The 19,457-nt window shown below is 44.1% G+C and overlaps 1 long non-coding RNA gene across 1 annotated transcript; it reads left to right on the top strand.

Annotated features, from left to right (window-relative positions):
* Window positions 1-13,626: 13,626 nt before the first annotated feature.
* Window positions 13,627-18,013, top strand: LOC110339549. The gene is made up of 3 exons (XR_002381609.2): window positions 13,627-13,728; window positions 14,636-14,701; window positions 17,808-18,013. It is a non-coding gene; the product is annotated as an uncharacterized LOC110339549 (long non-coding RNA).
* The last annotated feature ends 1,444 nt before the right edge of the window (window positions 18,014-19,457 follow it).

Genomic DNA, 19,457 nt, shown 5'->3' with positions numbered 1-19,457 from the left:
CCGTGGAGCAGTCTAGTTCATTGCTTTCTCTGTACCCTTGCTTACAAACATCACTTGGGAATTTGTTAGGAATGCGTATCATTGAACCCCTACTGGAGGTGTACTGAATCAAAATATTCGGGGGCAGCTTATGTTTTTCATCGGCCTTCCAGGTCTTTCCATGCTCAAATTTGAGACGCTTGGGTCTGGTGGCCTAAGAGGTGACCTGTGGATTGCTAGCTGAATTTCAAGAGTTTATACTGACAGTTGACAGGTGTAAGGCAGGTGGATGGCAGGGGAGGTAGATTTGGGGTTGCCAGATGGCTGCAGGGACATAGGTGACAAGAGGCTGTAGAAGTTAGAAATTGTCTTAGCTGTGGGGTAAAGATAAAGTGAGATGCTGGTTGATGGCAGAGGAGCTGGACAGGCAGGATGCCCCAGCTGTCACAACTGTGGCATGTCAATGGACATAGCTGCTAAGGAAACTAGGGATACCTAGGTTCCTTTGTGGTCACCGCTGATTTGCTGCTGACTAGCTCTGCAACTCTACTTGAGTGACTTGAAGTTGTCTTGACACCCAAACTCCAACATACCCAAATAGTCTGTCTCACTTGCATCATGATTTGGCTTCCTGTACAATGTATGTTAAACCCTTGTGTGTGTGTGTGTGTGTGTGCCTGCATGCGCACGTGCGTGTGTTGTGTGAACCAGAAAAGTTTCTGTAAACTGAAATAACAGAAGTTGAACTTCAGCTTCATAGAGAAACAAAAATTAAAAAATGGGTGGATTTCTTACCTAGTGGTTTGACTTCTTTTTTAACAGAAGCAACCAAAAATAAATTTATATTAAAGCTTCCATATTCTTTGTTTAACAAAGCTGACAAAAAATGTGAAATACAATAAAATTGCACTTTTCTGTGGACTGAATCATGACTATGGCAGTTCATAAATTGGAGCCATACTTCCCATGTGACGGTATTTGGAGATGGGGTGTCTGGGAGATAATTAGGTTTATATGAGGTCATAGTGAGATTATAAAAATACGACAGAGAGCCTGCTCTTTCCCTGCCATGTGAAGACCCAGCAAGAAGGCAGCTGTCTGCACTCACTGAAATGAGCTCTTCCACGAACCTGCCAAGTCCTCAAGCCTCATAAACTGAGAAATCAACTCCTGTTGTTTCAGTGTCCCAGTCGATGGTGGTACCCTGTTGTGATAACTTGGATTTGGCAAAGATACACTCCGTGTGATGATGTCACAGACTCCTGGTCTATGACAGGTAAGTTGTTATAGTTATGCATCAGGTCTTCATTTTTTTACTAGATACATCAGAATATGAACACATTAATGGCCCCAAATTTCATAGGCTCCTTTGAGTAGACTTTTTCAAGATCTAGTACTCCTTCTCTAGGAAGGACTAGAGACCTAGTTGCTCTGGGAGACTATTTCTATAGTATGCTTTGGTTTTTACTTGTTTCTTTTAAATCTCACTGCAGATGTTTTGAAGCTCACTCTATTACTTTGTTTTTTTTAACCTTAGAAACAAAGTCCTTCTATACTTTTTTGTTTGTTTGTTTTCGAGACAGGGTTTCTCTGTATTATTTTGGAGCCTGTCCTGGAACTTGCTCTGTAGACCAGGCTTGCCTCTGCCTCCCTAGTGCTGGGATTAAAGGCGTGCACCACCAATGCCCAGCTCCTTCTATACTTTCTTGAATCATGTTTTTATTTTATTTTATTTTTTTTGAAACAAAGTCCCAGTATATAGCCTTGCTGAGGTTGGAACTCACTATGTAGACCAGAAGGGCCTCAGACTCATAGAGATCACCTGCTTTGGCCTCCCAAATGCTGGGATTAAAGACATGAGCCACACCTACCCACACATGTGTTTTGCCTACATATATTTCTGTGTAACATGTGTGTGCAGTGCTCACAGAGTCCAGAAGTGGGCATTAGAGTCCCTGAATCAGAAGTTATAGTCAGTTACCTGCTGCATGCTGACAATCAAAGTCAGGTCCTCTGGAAGATCAGTGCTCTTAACCACTGAGCCACTTCTAAAACTCATTTATTTATTTATTTATTTATTTATTTATTTATTCATTCATTCATTTATTTTTGGTTTTTTGAGATGGGATTTCTCTGTGTATCCCTGACTGTCCTGGAACTCACTTTGTAGACCAGGCTGTCTCAGGACTCACAGAGATCTGTCTGCTGAAATTAAAGGAATATGGCACCTCTGCCTGGCTAAAATTTCTCTTGAATTGCTTTTACACCCTTCATCTTGGTGTGAAGAACACACGTGAACACACACACTTTTGAATCAAGGTTTTATGTTAGTCTGGTTTTGAACCTTCTAGGTGGCCAAGGGTCACCTCGAACTCCTGATCTTCCAATCTTTGCCTTCCAAATGTTGGGATCACAGGCCTGCACCACCACACCTGGCCACATCTGTATTTCAGATCCACGAATTATATCAGAGACTCTGGTTCTTCCAGAACACAGTTTCTTCACAGCCTTCACACACTTGGCATGAATGGGGCTTGCATGCTAACTTAGAATCCCTCATGTTTAAGCCTTCCCTTCCTTTTTTTGCAAGCATGGCAATTCCCCTGTTGTAGTAGAATACAGGACCACTGCTCCTCCCCATCTCTATAAGAAACTGAAGGGATTATGTGTCACGATTGTGAAAAGAAATGTAGACATCCATGTTTGTATGTACACGTACAGAGTATTTGTGTTGAGGTGGCTGTTGGCTTGTGTGGATGATGTGTTGGTTCTGGAGAATCTGTGTGAAGCTGCAGGAATGTTTTAAATGGAGGATTAATTAGCTAGGTGTTACCCTTACTTCTGTGGCCAAACAGCTTAAAGATGTTTCTACAAGTCCTCTAAATATTTGGATTTCTCAGAGAAGGAAAGAGATTGGGCCTGGAAAGTTGATGCATGCATAAAATCAGATGGAGGTAGGCATGAGGCCCAGCATGCAGGAGGCTCAGGCAGGAGCAGTGCAAGTCCTAGGCTAGCCTGGGCTACATTGGAGAGCTTACCTCAGAAAAATCTAACCAGCCAGTCAGCCAGCCAGCTAGCCAGCCAAGGAAGCAAGCAAACAAAAAAGGATTAGCATAGTAGCAAATATGAATACAGACCAAGTCAGCACAGAGATCACCAAAACAAAACAAAAAAGTGAGTTGCCAGGGAGATGCTACGGAGACACCATGTAGCTGCTGAGGAAGAAAGAGACCTGGGCATCGCCGGTAAGCCAAGACCACATGGAGATACACAGATGAGTAGAAATGGATCAATAATTAACAGAGAGCTAGCCAATAAGATGCTCAAGCCATCCGCCAAACAGTTCATAATTAATATAAGCCTCTGTGTGTTTACTTAGGACTGAATGACTGTAGGACCAGGTGGGACAGAAACTTCCATCTACAGAAATAAGTGGTTTTGATTAAATAATTTTTACTGTTTGGGACCTTTTTTTTTTTTTGATACAGGGTTTCTCTGTTTTGCTTTGGAGCCTGTCCTGGAGCTCACTCTGTAGACCAGGCTGGCCTCTAACTCTGCCTCCCAATTGCTGGGATAAAAGGTGTTCCCCACCACCGCCCGGCTTGTTTCGGACTTTCATACATGCATATAATGTGTTTTGTTCAAATCTGCCCTCTAGTAGTTAACATTTTGTAGGTTCCTAATATTAGGATATTTGCTTGGATTTGAGACTTTGAAGTAGGGGTAGTATTTTTGTAATCTATGGAGTTGGTGGTGGCATTACTTGGTAGACAGCCTGGATTCTCCGTGAACTTTGTGGATCTCAGGCAGAGGAGGGAATGAAGAAATTAAGCTTACAGCCCGAAGAGTGGTGAGCTTTGTCTGAAAAAGCTGGTTGTCAAGTCATAAGCATCTAAAGCACTGTTTCTCAACCCGTGGGTCTCGACCCACACAGGGGTTGCCTATTAGATATTTACACTGTAATTCATAGCAGTAGCAAAACTACAGTTATGAAGTAGCAACAAAATAATTTTATGGTTGGGGTCACCACAAGAGGACCTGTATTAAAGGTCCCAATGTCATTTTTCTAAAGAATGAAGCACACGTCCCTATTAGCCGTGGAAAAGGAGCCAAACTAAGCCTTATTTGAGACACTGGTCTGAACTTGTGGGGGAGTCAAAGTTTATTTTGTTTTTATTGATTATTGTTTATGAATAATAATTCATAATGAAGTAGAATTCCTGGGATGTAAATGGGCCACAGCTTTGCCATCCAGTGTGTGTTCTGGTCCAAGACCGATCAAACACATTGCAGCTAGGTGCTATGGCTGAGGTATTTATTTTGAGTAAGGCAGAAGGCAGAAGAGCTGAGAAGCCTGATAAACTGAAGTACCAAGTGACTCATGTCTTTAGAGCTATGATATCTAGGTGCACAGGATCTATGGATTTATATTTCTGATAAAAAAAATAGACCTATTCTTGTTATGTATGGCTGGACACATTGAAGTCTAGAAGGTGTAGCAGCTTATAGGCTCATTTTGTGCTACAGTGCCACCTATGGTTCACACTTGGGAATTACACTCAGATGTAGTCCTTTGGATACATGATGTAAGTAGAACATCTAGAACCCCAGGATTTCAGAGGTTCTTGAACTGGTCAGCAGAGTCAAGTTTATCTCCAATTCCTGAGTCACTTTTTGCTTTGTTATTGAGCCCAGAACCTTAAATCTTGAACTATATTCCTAGCTCTCCTCCTACTGTGTGTGTGTGTGTGTGTGTGAATGTGTGTGTGTGTGTGCGGTGTGTTGATGTGTGGGTTCACAAGAATATGTGTGTCTATGTGTGTGCATGTGTGAAGGTCAGAGGGACATCCATCAGATGCCATCCACTTTTTTTTTTTGAGACAGTGTCTTTCACTGCTGTGGAACTCACTAGGGATAGTGTGACTGGCCAGAGAATCCCAGTTATCTGCTTGTCTTCAAGTCCCTAATGCTGGGACAACAAGCATGCATGACCATGCTTAGCGTTTCTTGCATGGGTTCTGGAGATTAACCTCATGTCCTCATGCTTTCAAGGCAGGTACTTTTTGACTAAAGCTATCCCCTCAGATCCTTTTATTCCTTTTTAATTTTTACTTGAGACAGATTCTCACTAAGTTTCCTGGGCTGTACTTGAACTTGCTGTATAATTCAAGCAGCCTTTGAACTTGAAACTCTCTGTATTAGCTTTCTAAGGAGCTGGGATTATAGGTGCATCTGACCACACCCAGCTTCTGAGTCACTTTTATTAAACGTTTGATTTATAGTTGTCTAATTCTGCCTGGACCGTTTGGGTGAACAGAAAAAGCTCTGATCAGCAGAGCTGCAGAAGGTTCCTCTTGCCCCCAGAGTCTATTCCAAGATTCCCAATGGATGCCTGAAAGGGCAGATAGCATCAGACTATTGCAACACAGATAATAAAAACCCAGAGACAGATATTGGGGTTCAAGCTGAAGATCGGAGAAGCAAAGCAGTCAAGCTACCAGAGAGCTCTTACCTCTACCAGGGCTGGGGAGACCCTGTTCTCAATGTGACTGGAGACTAATTGCCCAAGACTGAATACTGGATGCCTTGCTCCTATCTTATATACCTCTCTAGTGTTGGAATTAAAGGTATGAGCTCTGTTTCTCTCTTAGACTGATGCACTCTCATGTAGCCCTGGGTGACCTTGAACTCACAGAGATCCCTCTGCTTCTGTCTCCTGAGTCCTGGGATTAAAGCTGTGTGCCACTGCCATCCAGCTTCTATGGCAGCTGACCTTGACTGGTTGGCTAACAGTACCAAAACATCAACCTGTCCCCATGTCCTAGTGCTGGGGTGACAGACACCTGTTGCTGTCTCTTTTAATGAATTTGGGGATCTGAACTCAGGTTCTCATGTTGGTTCAAAAAATCACTTTATACACTGAGCCATTTCCTTAACCCCCGCCTTTGTTTGTTTTAACTAAGCATTTATCACACACTGGGGCTGTAACTTGTGCTGTTTGAGCTGTGACAGCAAAAATAAAAGGCACCGTCCCCAATTTCACAGAAAAAAGAGTCACTCCTACCATAACCCAACTTCCTTCTCCTATTGAGGACGTCTATCTTTCTGCTTGCAGGCACAGTGGGAAATTTCCCCTCTAACCTCTGAAGGGTCAGTGTAGGCAGCTGAAAAAGACATATTAAATGGTGAGAAAAATTACAGAGATTTAGTCCACGAAAAGAGGCAGTCATGTAGTGTTATCACCTGTGACCTAAGATTCAGAGAACAGGTGTTTTGAGAAGTGATAAGTTATTTGGGGTAACTCAGTGGATTAGGGGACCATACAATGGCCGGGGCAGTCTAAGTCACTGGCAGAACAGACAATAGTATGGATGTGATTCTTTTCTGAATATTGAATGGAACTAAAATAGAAGATGATAACGTGAGACAAGTGTCCAAGTGTTGGGAATACTTCAGTCTTCCTTTATATGAATGACAGGTGGTCTGACATCTGGATGGCTACTGAGCCACTAGGGGTGGCAACTGTGTAGATGGTGTGGCTATCAGGGATAAGTTGCTTCCCAGACAGGATGGAGCAAGATGGAAAGTGATATTCAAAACAGTGTGCAATTAAAAACTTATGAGTTGTTTATTTCTGGAGCTTTTCATTGTCTACTGTTGGACGAGGGAACTGAGACCTCTAAGAGCAAAATCATGAATAAGGGTGTGTGTGCTACTACTTGAGACCCACCCACATTCGCTGATCGCCTTGCTTCAACACTGTCCTCTGCAGTAGGCGGGGAGAACCAAGTCTGGGTCCTCCGGGGTCCCTGAGCATGAGTTGGCCGATTCTTTTTTTTTTTTTTTTTTTTTTTTGGTTTTTCGAGACAGGGTTTCTCTGTGGCTTTGGAGGCTGTCCTGGAACTCACTCTGTAGACCAGGCTGGCCTCGAACTCACAGAGATCCGCCTGCCTCTGCCTCTTGAGTGCTGGGATTAAAGGCGTGCACCACCAACGCCCGGCTCGAGTTGGCCGATTCTTATTCCAGTTCCTGTTCTTAGGCATTGCTTTTGAGATGGGTTCTGCTAGCTTAGTTATTAGGTACTTACTGAGTTCTGGAGTGTTCCTATCTCTTGCTCTGTATGCTTCTTTTCTCATACTCCTTATTTTTTTAAAAATAAACACACACACCTTCTTTCTCTAAGAAAATTCATCTGTTGTCTACTTAGTAGGTTTCTGGAAGACAGAAAAAAATAGAAACAGGAAATTAACCCCACCCAGTTGAATTGGAAGCTTGGTCATTTCTTAATAACTACGTACTTATGCATGAAAACTTTAAAGTGTTGGACTTTTATGTTAATTTCAATGAGAAGTTCTGTGAAGTTTGGCTCATTGTTACAGCCCCTGGATCTTCACCCTCCCGTCGATGTCTTGGCTCCCTTTCCTAGCCATCCAAAAGTGCATAGAAGCCAGCTGCCTACTCAGCTGTTGCTCAGTGAATGGCTCAAAGCTGAAGACAGAATCCCACGGTGGTGATGCTCTGGGATTGCGCACACTCATAGTCAGCATCTGTCTTTGTGAGGAACAGGGCCACCACTTCCTCTGTCTTGTATACCGACGAACATTTCTATCAAATGCTTCCTTTAAATGCTTCACATGAGTGTGGATGGCTTTTACTGACTTGGTAGAGACTGGCTAAAAAGGCTACAGGGATGGAGAGGTGGCATGATGCTTAAAAATGCTGGCTGCATTCTTCCAGAGGACCTGGGTTCAATCCCCAGCACCTATATGGTAGCTCACAACCATCTGGTAACTACAGTTCCAGAGGAATCTGATGCTGTCTTTTGGCCTCCATGGATGCCAAGCACATGTATGGCACATAGACGTATATATATTCAGGCAAAACATCCCTACACATAAAATGAAACAAAATTTAAAGAAGGGGCTGGGCGGTGGTGGCGCACGCCTTTAATCCCAGCATTCGGAAGGCAGAGGCAGGCGGATCTCTGTGAGTTTGAGGCCAGGCTGGACCGACAGCCTCCAAAACAATACAGAGAAACCCTGTCTTGAAAAACCAAAACCAAAAAAAAAAAAAAAAATTTAAAGAAGGGACATGATGCCAAGCTTCCATTTATTTATTTATTTCCATTTGAGGTAATGCGTGAGAATTGCATTTCCTTCTCTTTTTATCAGTTTCTAGGAGATTTGTTTTACTGTATTTTGGGCTGAGTTTCATGTAGCCCAGGCTAGCTTTTGAATTCCTGATCCTCTGCCTCCACGGTACTGTATTTTCCAGGTGTGCATCCTCACGCTGGGCTCTCTAGGGTTCTTTTGGGACAACAAACAGCAGCTCATTTTCTCACCACTGACCTCTGTTTGTAACAGGACCGTCGCTTGCCACATCCGGGAGCTTTCCACCGATGCAGCGGCTCCATTGTTTTTTTCCCAGGTCCAGCCTTTAGGTCCTCTGCCTGAAATCTTGTGTGGCTGTCTTCCGTCCAGTGATCTTTCTCCATGGCATTCTTGCAAGCGAACAGGTAGGAGCTGAGGTTCTCTGGCTCGTGTATCCAGGTGGTTATCGACTTTCCCCTTCCCTGTCCTCATGACTCTTTTCAAATAGTCCTTTAAGTCATGCTCAACATTTAGAAGGTTGTAGTGGACCGCTTAGGTTTACAGGGAATTGTGTGTTATTCAGCAGTCCTGAGCTTTTTTCTTTCTTCTCTCTGTCTTGGGACCCTGGTTCTCATAAGTTGCTGGAATGAAGAGTACCCTGGCCTGAGAGCACCCTCACATCTCTTCTGTACGGACATGGGGGTGTAGTCAAGAGAATGGGGTGAGCTTCACGAAAAGCAGAATTTAAAAGAACAAACCAATGATTAAAAAAAAAAAAAAGAAAACCACTCTAAAAATTGTTTTCTGTAGGTTGGGGCCATCAAAGAATAAAACATTTAACTTGGCTGAGTGTTTTAATTTGTAATGTTCCAGATTCGTGATGTTTCCTCTATGACAGTCTGGGACCTCTTCCTCTGCTCTGGCCCTGGTTACTGGGGTGGGGGTGTGGAGAAGCATGGCCAGCTGTGACCCCTGGGGTCCTCTGTGTGGAAGGAAGACAGGCTCTGCACTTCCGGTGGGTCTTACTGGGACCTCAGTCTAGGAGGCATGCTGCCCACCCGTGTTCTCTGAGAGCTCTTTGCTTATCCTCACTGTCCAGGCTGTTGTCCCTTCCTGGGTCCCCTCTGCACTTTGAAGGTTTCTTACTTTTTATATATTGATGTAACATTACATTATTCTTCTGTGCGTTTATGGATGTGTTTTCTTCTCCTTTCTACTGAGCAGTCCTGATCTTTATGAAGTGACTTTTTATTGGGCTGGAGGATGGTAGTGTAGGCTTTGTAAGGGTTAGAGTGGAGTTCTTGCTTCCCAAACCACAGATTAAATTTACACGCAGGAAGAAAAATATTTGCCCAGTGCTTCGTAGCTCCATTAAATGACCTGTTTTGACTAAATGTGGGTAAGGTCTGATGTAACTCGGCTACACCAGGGTGCTGGATGGATTCATTTTGCCTCGTAGATCATCTTCCAGCTCTGGAAGGCACTCTGCATGGACATCAAAGCCACCTGTGTTCTCTGCTTTCAGCAGGACATGAAAGGATGGAGGGACACTGGGCTGGACATTTATTTCTGCAGTGAGGTTGCCGCAGGCTGCCATGTCTCTCAGCAGTTATTGCTCTTGTCTAGGTAGCCCACTCAGTTTCCTCTCTGTATCTTCAGTGTGCAGTGAGCCTTCTTGGCCTGTGGTGACAGTGTCAGACGCACCAGCACTGGCTCTTAGTACTCACACCCTATTACTAAAACCTCTTCTGATTTTTTTGTTTAGTTCTTTGAAGTGTGTGTGTGGACTTTGATATGGAAAGTTTAAAATTCAGAAGGAAAAGATTCATTTAAGTTTGAATGAATTATACAACGAAACAGTCTTGGACAGTTAAGGAGCTGAGTAGGCTTTGGGTACAAAGTATAGAAAAAGGATCAAAGATAAAACATATTTAATCATTTTTTTTTCATGTAAAATTTATTTTGGTGATGGGCTTGACCCCAGCACCCCACACATGCTTGGCAGGAGCTGTCCCATTGAACTAGGTGGAAACATTTGGTTTTCTGGAAGAAAACCTCTATCACTGAATGTTATACTTCAAAAAGGGTTACTGACATCTAACCGTTTTCAAATGTGTTGGTTTCTGTGGCAGTGATGGGGATGAAAGGATTTATTACATATTATAACTCTCAGGTCACAATCCATCACTGTGGGATGGAACTCAAGGCAGGAACTGAAACAGAGGCCACTGAGAGATGCTGCTTACTGGCTTCCTCAGATCGCTGTCTGATACAGCCCAAGAATCACCTGCCCTGGGAGTTGCACCACTATGAGCTAGATCAGTCATTAACAAGACAATGCCCCACAGACTTGCCTACAGGTCAGTCTTAGGGAGGCATTTTCTCAATTACAATTCCCCCTTTCAAAAATGACTCTAGCTTATGTCAAGTTGGAAAACAGAAACAGAAACAAAACAAAGCAAAAACAAACAAAAAACATCTACCAGGATAGTTGATATAATTCTGCTCCCTCCTCTTCCTTTTTTGATAAGCCATCTATCTATCTATCTATCTATCTATCTATCTATCTATCTATCTATCTATCATCTATCGTGTGTGTGTGTGTGTGTGTGTGTGTGTGTGTGTGTGTGTGTGTGTACACACTATGCCATGGGGTTCGTGTGGAGGTTGGGAGTTGGTTTTTTCCTTCCTCCATGTGAATTCTGGAGATGAAATTCATGTTGTCAGGCTTGGTGGCAAGTGTTTGCTGAGCTATCTTTCAGCCCTCTGTTGATGTATCTTAAACAAGAAGATAGTTTCTAGAACATGTAATGGACTCTAATAAATCAATATGAGAGAGAGAGACAGAGAGAGACAGAGAGAGACAGAGAGAGAGAGAGAGACAGAGAGAGAGAGAGAGAGAGAGAGAGAGAGGAGAGAGAGAGAGGCAAAGGTAGTATAAATAGACAAGTCACAGATAGAAAGTGTATATGAGAAGGTGCTCAAGCTAGGAATTCAGAAAATGTATACTAAGTAAGACAGAGCTTCATGTTCATTAAAATGGCGAAAGAGTCGTATGACAGTCTGGGTGGGTGGGAGTGGGAATTGGCACAACCACTTTGGAAAGTAATTTAGCAATATTTTGTAGCGCTGAAAGTAAGCATAACATAGCATCCAACAATACCATTCCCAGGTATCCATTGGTTGAAGAATGGGAAACACTTACAAAGATGTATATTTCAGTACTATTTGTGAAGAAAAAAATAGAAATAAGCCAATTATCCACCAAAGGAAGAATGTTAGAGTGTATTAATATGATAGAACAATGTATCATGAACAAGGACAAAATATCAATCAGCAAATGAGTGTTTGTTTTTTTTTTTTTTTTGTTTTTTCGAGACAGGGTTTCTCTGTGGCTTTGGAGGCTGTCCTGGAACTCGCTCTGTAGACCAGGCTGGCCTCGAACTCACAGAGATCCGCCTGCCTCTGCCTCTTGAGTGCTGGGATTAAAGGCATGCGCCACCAACGCCTGGCTGCAAATGAGTGTTTTAAGCAGCAAGTTGTAGAAAGATGTTTCTAGTATTAGCTCCAGCTTCTCACATGTATATCTGTGTGTGTGTGTGTGTGTGTGTGTGTGTGTGTGTGTGTGTGTGTGTACAGTTTGGGCATGTGTGAACCACAGTGCATTTGTGGATGTCAGAGGATGACTTTGGGGAGTAAGTATGTGATCATGTGCTGTCCACTGTTTTGGACAGGGTCTCTCATGTTTCTGTTGCTGTCCTGCATATTCCAGGCTAGCTGGTCTATGAGCCTCCAGGCAACTCTTTTGGGTTTCCCTTCTGTCTCTCTGTAGGAGTGGTGAGCTTACAGATGTGAGCCACCACATCTGGTTTTTCCTGAGTTATCAGACAAGGGTTTTTTATTTGCTGAGCCATCTTCCTGACCTTCCTTTGAGAGAGTGCTGAATCCCAGTCACTAGACCACCAGGGGCCAGGTTTTAGTTTACATTTGAAATCCTATCTCTTCTTATGCTGACTAAGGATGTCTTATTTTTTTGCTCCTTTCTCATCCCATGCGTTTTGGGAAGATGTCTCTGCTGCAGGCCCACATTGCCAAAGACAGTCTGTAGATTGCTAAAATCTCAGAGTTAATTGGCTGTCCTGAGAATGCAAAGTGGTTTATTCAAGAGTAAAACATTCTTTTAGTCAGAGACATGGAGAGTTTTTGCAAAAATTTTTTTCCAGTGTCTAGGAAGTTACTCACAAGCCCACTGATGGGAGGTGATAAGTTCAGAATCCCTGGTTAGCTGCTGATGTAATAAGCCAGTCAAACCGAATTATTAAGTCCAGGTTTAATGAACAGAGCAAAACAACTTCTGGGTGATCCTCAGGAGGGCAGGGGTGGAATCACATGGCAAATATGGCTACCAGGTCTTAAGTAGCTTAAAAGTAGTGGTCTTGAGTAGCCCCCAGGAGAGGAGCAGACCCTGGTGAGCTTTCTGAGGGGAAGGTTTGCTCCTTGGTGGTCTTTTGAGGGGGCTTGAAATAGGGGGATTGAGTGTGGAATGGCACCCTTAGCTGAGGATCCCCAACAGGAGGTGTTCTGTCCAAATTCTGAACCCCAAAATCACAAAGAGACCAGATCCAATGCAAAAGCAAACGGTCTTTAATAATTAACGAGTTAACTGTATTAACTTGAGTCCTCTGTCCCTTTGACATGGCAAGTGGAGAGAGAAGAACCGGAGGGATGGTGTGCACGTGTGGGGCAGGGAATTTATTGGGGTAGAGAAAGGGGAGTGTCTAGGATTCCGCAAATCTCAGGATTCGTGCACTTCCGCGTTTGGACGACTGGTCCTGTGTTGATTGGTCAACTAGTTGCTATGGCCTGTAGGCGTTCCCAGGGCAGTTGCTATGCTTGGTAGGCACTGTTACCACAAAGCACACCCAGAGTTCACCAGCTGACTTCTGATTGGTTCCTTGCCACATGGAGGGCCTCTGGCTTCCTAGGAACTGGAAGGCTGGGCCAAGGTCAGGAACTTAGCACAGGTGCTGAGTCAGAGGCCTACATCTTGTTGGGCCTTTTCTGCAGCCTGTCATGGCTGACAAAGCAGGGGCCTGGGTGAGGTCTGGTTCCTTCAGAGGAAGGGAGAACATCTTCCACCAACCAAGAGGGCACTGAGAGATTTGTTCCTTATTACATTAGCACACTGTCATTCAGTTGGCCCTTTTCATAATGAATTCCAGTGTTTGCAATCTCATAATGTTAATTCTGAGATTCACTGTAGAAAAACCAGTTTGACCATTTTGGACAAATTAAAGAAAGCTTTTATTAAAATATTAAATAACAACCAAGATTGAATTTGGCTAAGACCATCCATCTCAGGTGAACTGCCCCTAGGCACATGGCGTCTGGGCTCATACGGCCAAAACCCATGGGCCTTTGTACGTTCCCAGGAGGCTTTGTTGTTATTTTCCCAGAACTACAACTCCCAGAATTCTAGGAAGTTGCCTGGTCCTTGGGCAGGTGAGGCAGGTGGAGCTTACAAGTTAATTTAGGGTCAAACTATAGCTCAACTTGTACGCAACTTCCTGTGTAACTCTTCCATGCTGGCAGCACCATGGGCTTTGGCTTGCTAACCATAAGCAGCCTGTTATTTGATTCTCCCAGTGTATCCTTCTTTGTGAGTGACATTTCTTCTGGTCTGCCCCCAACAGGGTGTGTTCAGTTAGGTAGCATCAAGAACAACAACAAAAAAGTTCCTAGTCTGCCAACTGCTAGTTTAATTGGTAGCGTCAGAGTTAGGCAGCTCTTTCTCACCTCCATGCTGAACTAATCTCTAAGCGCAAATGTCTCTCTTTGCTTCTTCTCTGTTTGAACTTGGAGGCAATCTATGCCCAAATTCTGAACCCCCAATCACCAAGAGACTCGTTCCGATGCAAAAAGCAAAGAGTCCTTTATTATTTAATGAGTTAACTGTCTTAATTCACTTCCCTTGCCCAGCAAGGGGTCACAATTTATTGGGGGGAGTGTCTAGGGGTATGCAACAGTCTCAGAATTGGGCTTGGGTAACCTGTCCTGTGTTGATTGGTCAACTGGTTGTTATTGCCTATAGGTCCTCCTAGGGTGGTTGCTATGCTCTGCATGCCACTGGTACACCACTGTTACCGTAAAGCACCGAAAAGCATGTCTAGGGCCCCGTCAGCTAACTTCTGATTGGTTTCTTGCCACGTGGAAGGTATTTGACCTCCTAGTGACGGGGGCAGGTCTGGCAAGGTTAGAAGGCTGAAACTAAGCAGTAGGTGCTGAGTCAGAGGCCTACATCTTGCTGGGTCTTTTCCACAGCCTGTCATGGCTGCTAAAGCAGGGGGCTGGGTGAGGGACTGGCCCCTTCAAAGGGAGAAGGAATCCTTGGAGCCAAGTCCATGATTCTGTAAAGATTCAGAACCATGCATCTTTCCCTTTGCCCAACTTTCTGATTCTGAAGAACAGAGAGGCCCAGGGGCATTAAGAGATTTCTCCAGTAACAACCATATTATTTTTAAAGCACATAGCTCACAAGTGCCACTGTCATAACTTTTATACAACAGGAGATGTGTGATCAGAGATGAAGCAGCTGGTCTGGAGCTGCACAGAGATCTGGGACCAGAGCTGAGGTACGGAGCCCGATCTCCTGCTTTCCAACTTGGTGCTTCTTATGGATACCCCATGGCTTCTGGCAAAGTGAGGAATTTAGAAATGGTGTGTCTGCTCTCTAACACTCCGTTTTACTTTTCTGCCTATCCACGATGGCCTAAAACCCTACTGTCATAGCATACACATTCACAAGATTAAATTGTATTTGCTATTTGAGAAAACACACGGTGTAATACTAAAAGGGCACACACTTGGAATAAAAGTCTCCTTCATCTTCCTGTCCTTCAGCTTTCCAGTTCATTCTCTGTCTGTCTGTCTGTCCGTCTGTCTCTGTCACCCTCCCACCTCACCTCAGTCTCTTGCTTGTCCTTCCTCTCTCTGTGTGTATGTCTCTAGCTCTCTGTTGTGCCCCCACCCCCCAATCCAAGTCTCTTGCATGTCCGCTGGGTCAGACATGTGACGAGAAACCAAAACTCGTGCTTATGTGCACTTCTAATCAAAAAAAGGGGAGCACACTGTGCTTGCATCTCTAGCTTGTTTTTTAAGTATCTTAGATACTTGGGCTATCCAATGTCATCACTAAACAGAGGTGACCCTTCAGCCAGCAGGGATACATGCCTAGAGGGTCTAAGTTAAACCCTTACAGGCCTTCTAGCCAGTTAAGAATGGAAATTGGCCCTGAATCTGGTGTTCTGGGTTTGGGGCTGTAAAGACAGGGGCCTGCTGAAGCTTCCCAGCTTGTCACATGCAAAGGTAAGCTGCATTGGGAATAGAGCTGTATTCCCAAAGATATCAAGGCACTGAAGTTTTGTAGCTCAAGAGACTGATGAATGCCTCACTAGCAGCTAACTAGATAGTTAAAACATGGAAAGGCAGTGATTGCATTTAAATGTGTAAAAATGAGATTTTGAAGTTTCCAGAGAGGAACTATTGGAAATGTTTGTGCTGGAAATGTGCTGCATTAGTTATGGTCAAATCATGAACGGAACAGCAGGAGGCTGTTAAATGAATGCATTGGATCCATGTACACACACATGGAATCCTGCCCAGGAAGTCAATAAATAGAAAACTCAACCTAAGGGACAGTAGGTAAGTGTCTTAGGTTGCGCTCTCTGGAAGCAAAGAGAGATGTTGTAGGAGAGGATTCTTCTTGGTGAAGAGTTGGGGCAGGATATGGTGTGGGACTCTCTATAGCACACAGCAGCAATGAACCATGGGTCAGCCCTCAGTAAAACTCACAGAGGCTGAGAGCAGAATGCACTGGCTAGAGGTGGCCAAACAGTCTTGACAGCGGCCACTGCAGAAGGCACACTGCGTGTGACTGCCATGCGTATACATCCTTCTGCTGGCACAGGCTGGAAACACTAAGAGTAGAGCTTGCAGATCCATACCCTGGAGCCCTCAAGTCCCTAAGGGCTCAGTGACAGAACTGTCTTGCCATATAACTGATTTCCTTTGTAATTCTTTGTATTTTTGCTTGCACATTTCAAGCATTCTTCTAAGAGGGGGATCCATAGGCTTTAGTAGACGTCTAAGAGGTCTGTGGGGTGCACAAAGATAATGAGAAGACAGTGATAGCTTGTAGAAGGCTTTCTTGGGCTGTCAGCCCCCAAATCACAACACAGAAACTTATTATTTATCAGGAATGCTTAGCCTTAGCTTAGGCTTGTTTCTGGCTAGCATTTAAAAGCAAAATCCTTAAGTTAACCCATTTCTATTAGTCTCTGTGCTGCCCTGAGGCTTGTTTACCCGCTTTCCTGCTTCCTCGGTGTCTGTCTGGTCCCTGGCTAGCTTGCTGGCTCCCCCTTTCTCTCCGCCCACCAGCCCCGCCCATCCCTTCTCTGCCTAGCTATTGGCCATTCAGCTTTTTATTAGACCCGTCAGGTGCTTTAGGCAGGCAAGGTGAAACAGCAACACATCTTTACATAGTTAAACAAATGTTCTATTCCACAGCAGTAGCTCTGCTTAGTCTTGACTTCCAGGGATGGGAGAGGTGGATTCTAGGGGTTTGGAGTGAGAAGTGGGAAATTGTGGGGAGGCTAAATGTCAACCTTGGATGTCACTTCACCTTTTTTGTTGTTGTTGTATGTGTAGATTCACGCACATGTGCTATGGAATGTATATGGAGTGCAGAGAAACACCTTGAGTTGGTTCTTGTCGTCCATTTTGTTTGAGACAAGGTCTCTGATTCTCATCTCGATATGCCAGGGTCCTTGGGTTTCTGGGGATTCTCCTGTATCCATCTCCTGTCTGCTCACGAGCTCTGGGATCACAGGTTCATGCATTGCTGGAAGTGAATGCAAGTCCTCATGCTTGCATAGCAAGCACATTACCCACAGAGCCATTTCCTCAGCCCCTCCCCTTCCACCTGTTTTCTTCCTTCTTTCCTTGCTTGCCTTTTTTCTTTTTCTTTTCTTTTCTTTTTTTTTTTAATTTTATTTTCCAGTTTAAATTTAGATAAGAATCAAGGTTGCTTCACAAGTCAGTTCCAGGTCCCTCTCCCATTCCCTCCCTTCCTCCCGTGCCCCCCCCCCCCCCGTTCTTTTTCTTTTCTTATTTTTGTTTTGAAATAGGATTTCTCTGTATAACAGCCCTAGCTGTTCTGGAACTTACTCTATAGGCCAGGCTGGCCTCAATCTCACAGAGATCTTCCTGCCACTGCTTCCTGAGTGCTGGGATTAAAGGCGTGCACTACCACCGCCCAGCCCTTCCTTCCTCCCCCCCCCTTTTTTATGAGACAGGGTCTCACTATATAGCTCTGGTGGTTTTGGAACTGGCTCTGTAGACCAGGCTGGCCTCGAAATCACAGAGATCCACCACCGCCACACCTGGCCCTGTTTTGTTTTTTGAGACAGAGTCTTTCACTAGGGCCTGGTGCTCACTGGGTAGGCGAAGCTGGATGGCCAATGAGCCCTAGTTGTCTGCCTGTCTCACTTCCCCAGTGCTGGGGCTGTAACCCTGTGCCACCATGCCTGACTTCTTTTTATGTGTGTGTTGGGAATTGAACTCAGGCTCTATGACTAAGCTACCATCGTATTTTCAAAACAATCTTTTGAAGATTACTTTAATAAATTATTTTCTTTTATTTATTATATGAATGCTTTGTGTGCATATATGTTTGCACAGCTTGGATACGCCTGGTGCCCATGAAAGAGAGAAGAGGATATTGGGTCCACTGGAACTAGAGTTGCACACAGTTGTGAGTTGTCATTTGGCTGCTGGGAATCATCCTCTGCAGGAGAAGCCAGGGCTCTTCGATGCTCAGTCATCTTTCCAGTCCCCAAATAAATAAAGCTTAAAAATATGTGCATGAGCTGTATTCTGAAGAGATTAAAATGTATTCTTTGTTGTGTGTGAGCACGTGTGCTGGTGTGTACCTTTTCTTCCCTCCCCCCTTTTTTAGAGACAGGATCCATTCATCCATCCATCTCTCACTCCCCTGTAACTCACCGGGGAATGAGAGCCCCAGGGATCTGCCTGTCTCTAACAGCACAGGGAATACAAGTATGTACCATTACTCGTGGCTCTGAAAACAAGTGTTCAAGAGATTAGATCTTTGTGTCTAACTGATCTCCCCAGCTCAATATATTTTTGAAACATTACCCAAATGCCCCCAAAGAACCAAGGGGTAAAAAAAGAATGTTCTGGGTAGTTTTATGTCAACATGACATAGCTAGAGTTATTGGAGAGGAGGAAACTTCAGCTGAGAAGATGACACGGTAAGATTGGGCTGCAGGCAAACCTGTAGGGCAATTTCTTCATTAGTTATTGATAGGAGTGGGTCCAGCCCATTATGGGTGGTGCCATCCCTGGGCTGGTGGTTCTGGGTTCTGTAAGAAAGCAGGTTGAGCAAGCCGTGAGGAGCAAGCCAGTAAGCAGCTCTCCTCCATGACCTCTGCATCAGGTCTCGCCTGCAGGTTCCTGCCCTGCTTGAGTTCCTGTCCTGGGTTCCTTCAGTGACGGACAAATAAACCCTTTCCTTCCCAAGTTGTTTTTGTCATGGTGACGTCCCTAGCTAGGACAGAGAGCAAAGGTGAAGGAGTGTCACCTGATCCATCCTGAGGTTTCTCCTCAGTCTTGTTTCTGGGTTGCTTTTGCTATTTTGTACCATTTCTCTGAGTGCTCACCTTTCTCTTCAGAAGGTCCTTTCCTGTTTCTCTGATGTCTGTATTCGATTTTGAAGCTGTTTTAGAACACTTGGATGGGACCCTGTATAATGATCTTTTACTAATTTTTGCTCCGATTCCTTATCAAATGAGCATAAAACGCAGTAACTTCTTAACATATCCATGTTTGCTTTCGATAGAGACTGCTTTAATTTGCATACTATTGTGAGTCAAAGTGTGCTTTTAAATGAGGAAAACGTTTTTTATAATATGAATAACATTTGGGGGGTTTCCTTGAACTTGGACTCTTGAAGGTTTTTTAATCAGAACAGGCTTGAGGACATTTGATGTCTCTCCATTATTCACAGTACATTTAGAAAACAGATTTACGAAACTCTTCCTCTCGGGATTTGAAATGGATGTGCATTCCCTACCATTTTTGTTGCCAAGGGAGCGCACATCTGCCCTAGAAAACCTTCCTGTGGAGTAATGTCAGCAAAGACAGATGAATGAGAGTACACACAGTTCTGGAATTATAGTGCAATTTTGTTAAAGGATGACGTCATCTCTTTGCTGTTTTATCTGCCATCCTAAGTTGCCCAAAATCCACCTGGGCTAGAGAATGAATTACAAGGACATCACGCTGGCAAGGTGAGATGAAATAAAAAAC

Source organism: Mesocricetus auratus, unplaced genomic scaffold, assembly GCF_017639785.1.
Source record: "Mesocricetus auratus isolate SY011 unplaced genomic scaffold, BCM_Maur_2.0 Super-Scaffold_100020, whole genome shotgun sequence".
In the NCBI taxonomy this organism is placed as follows: Eukaryota; Metazoa; Chordata; class Mammalia; order Rodentia; family Cricetidae; genus Mesocricetus; species Mesocricetus auratus.
Note: the sequence above shows the minus strand (reverse complement) of the source record. Positions and strands in the feature narration are given on the sequence as shown.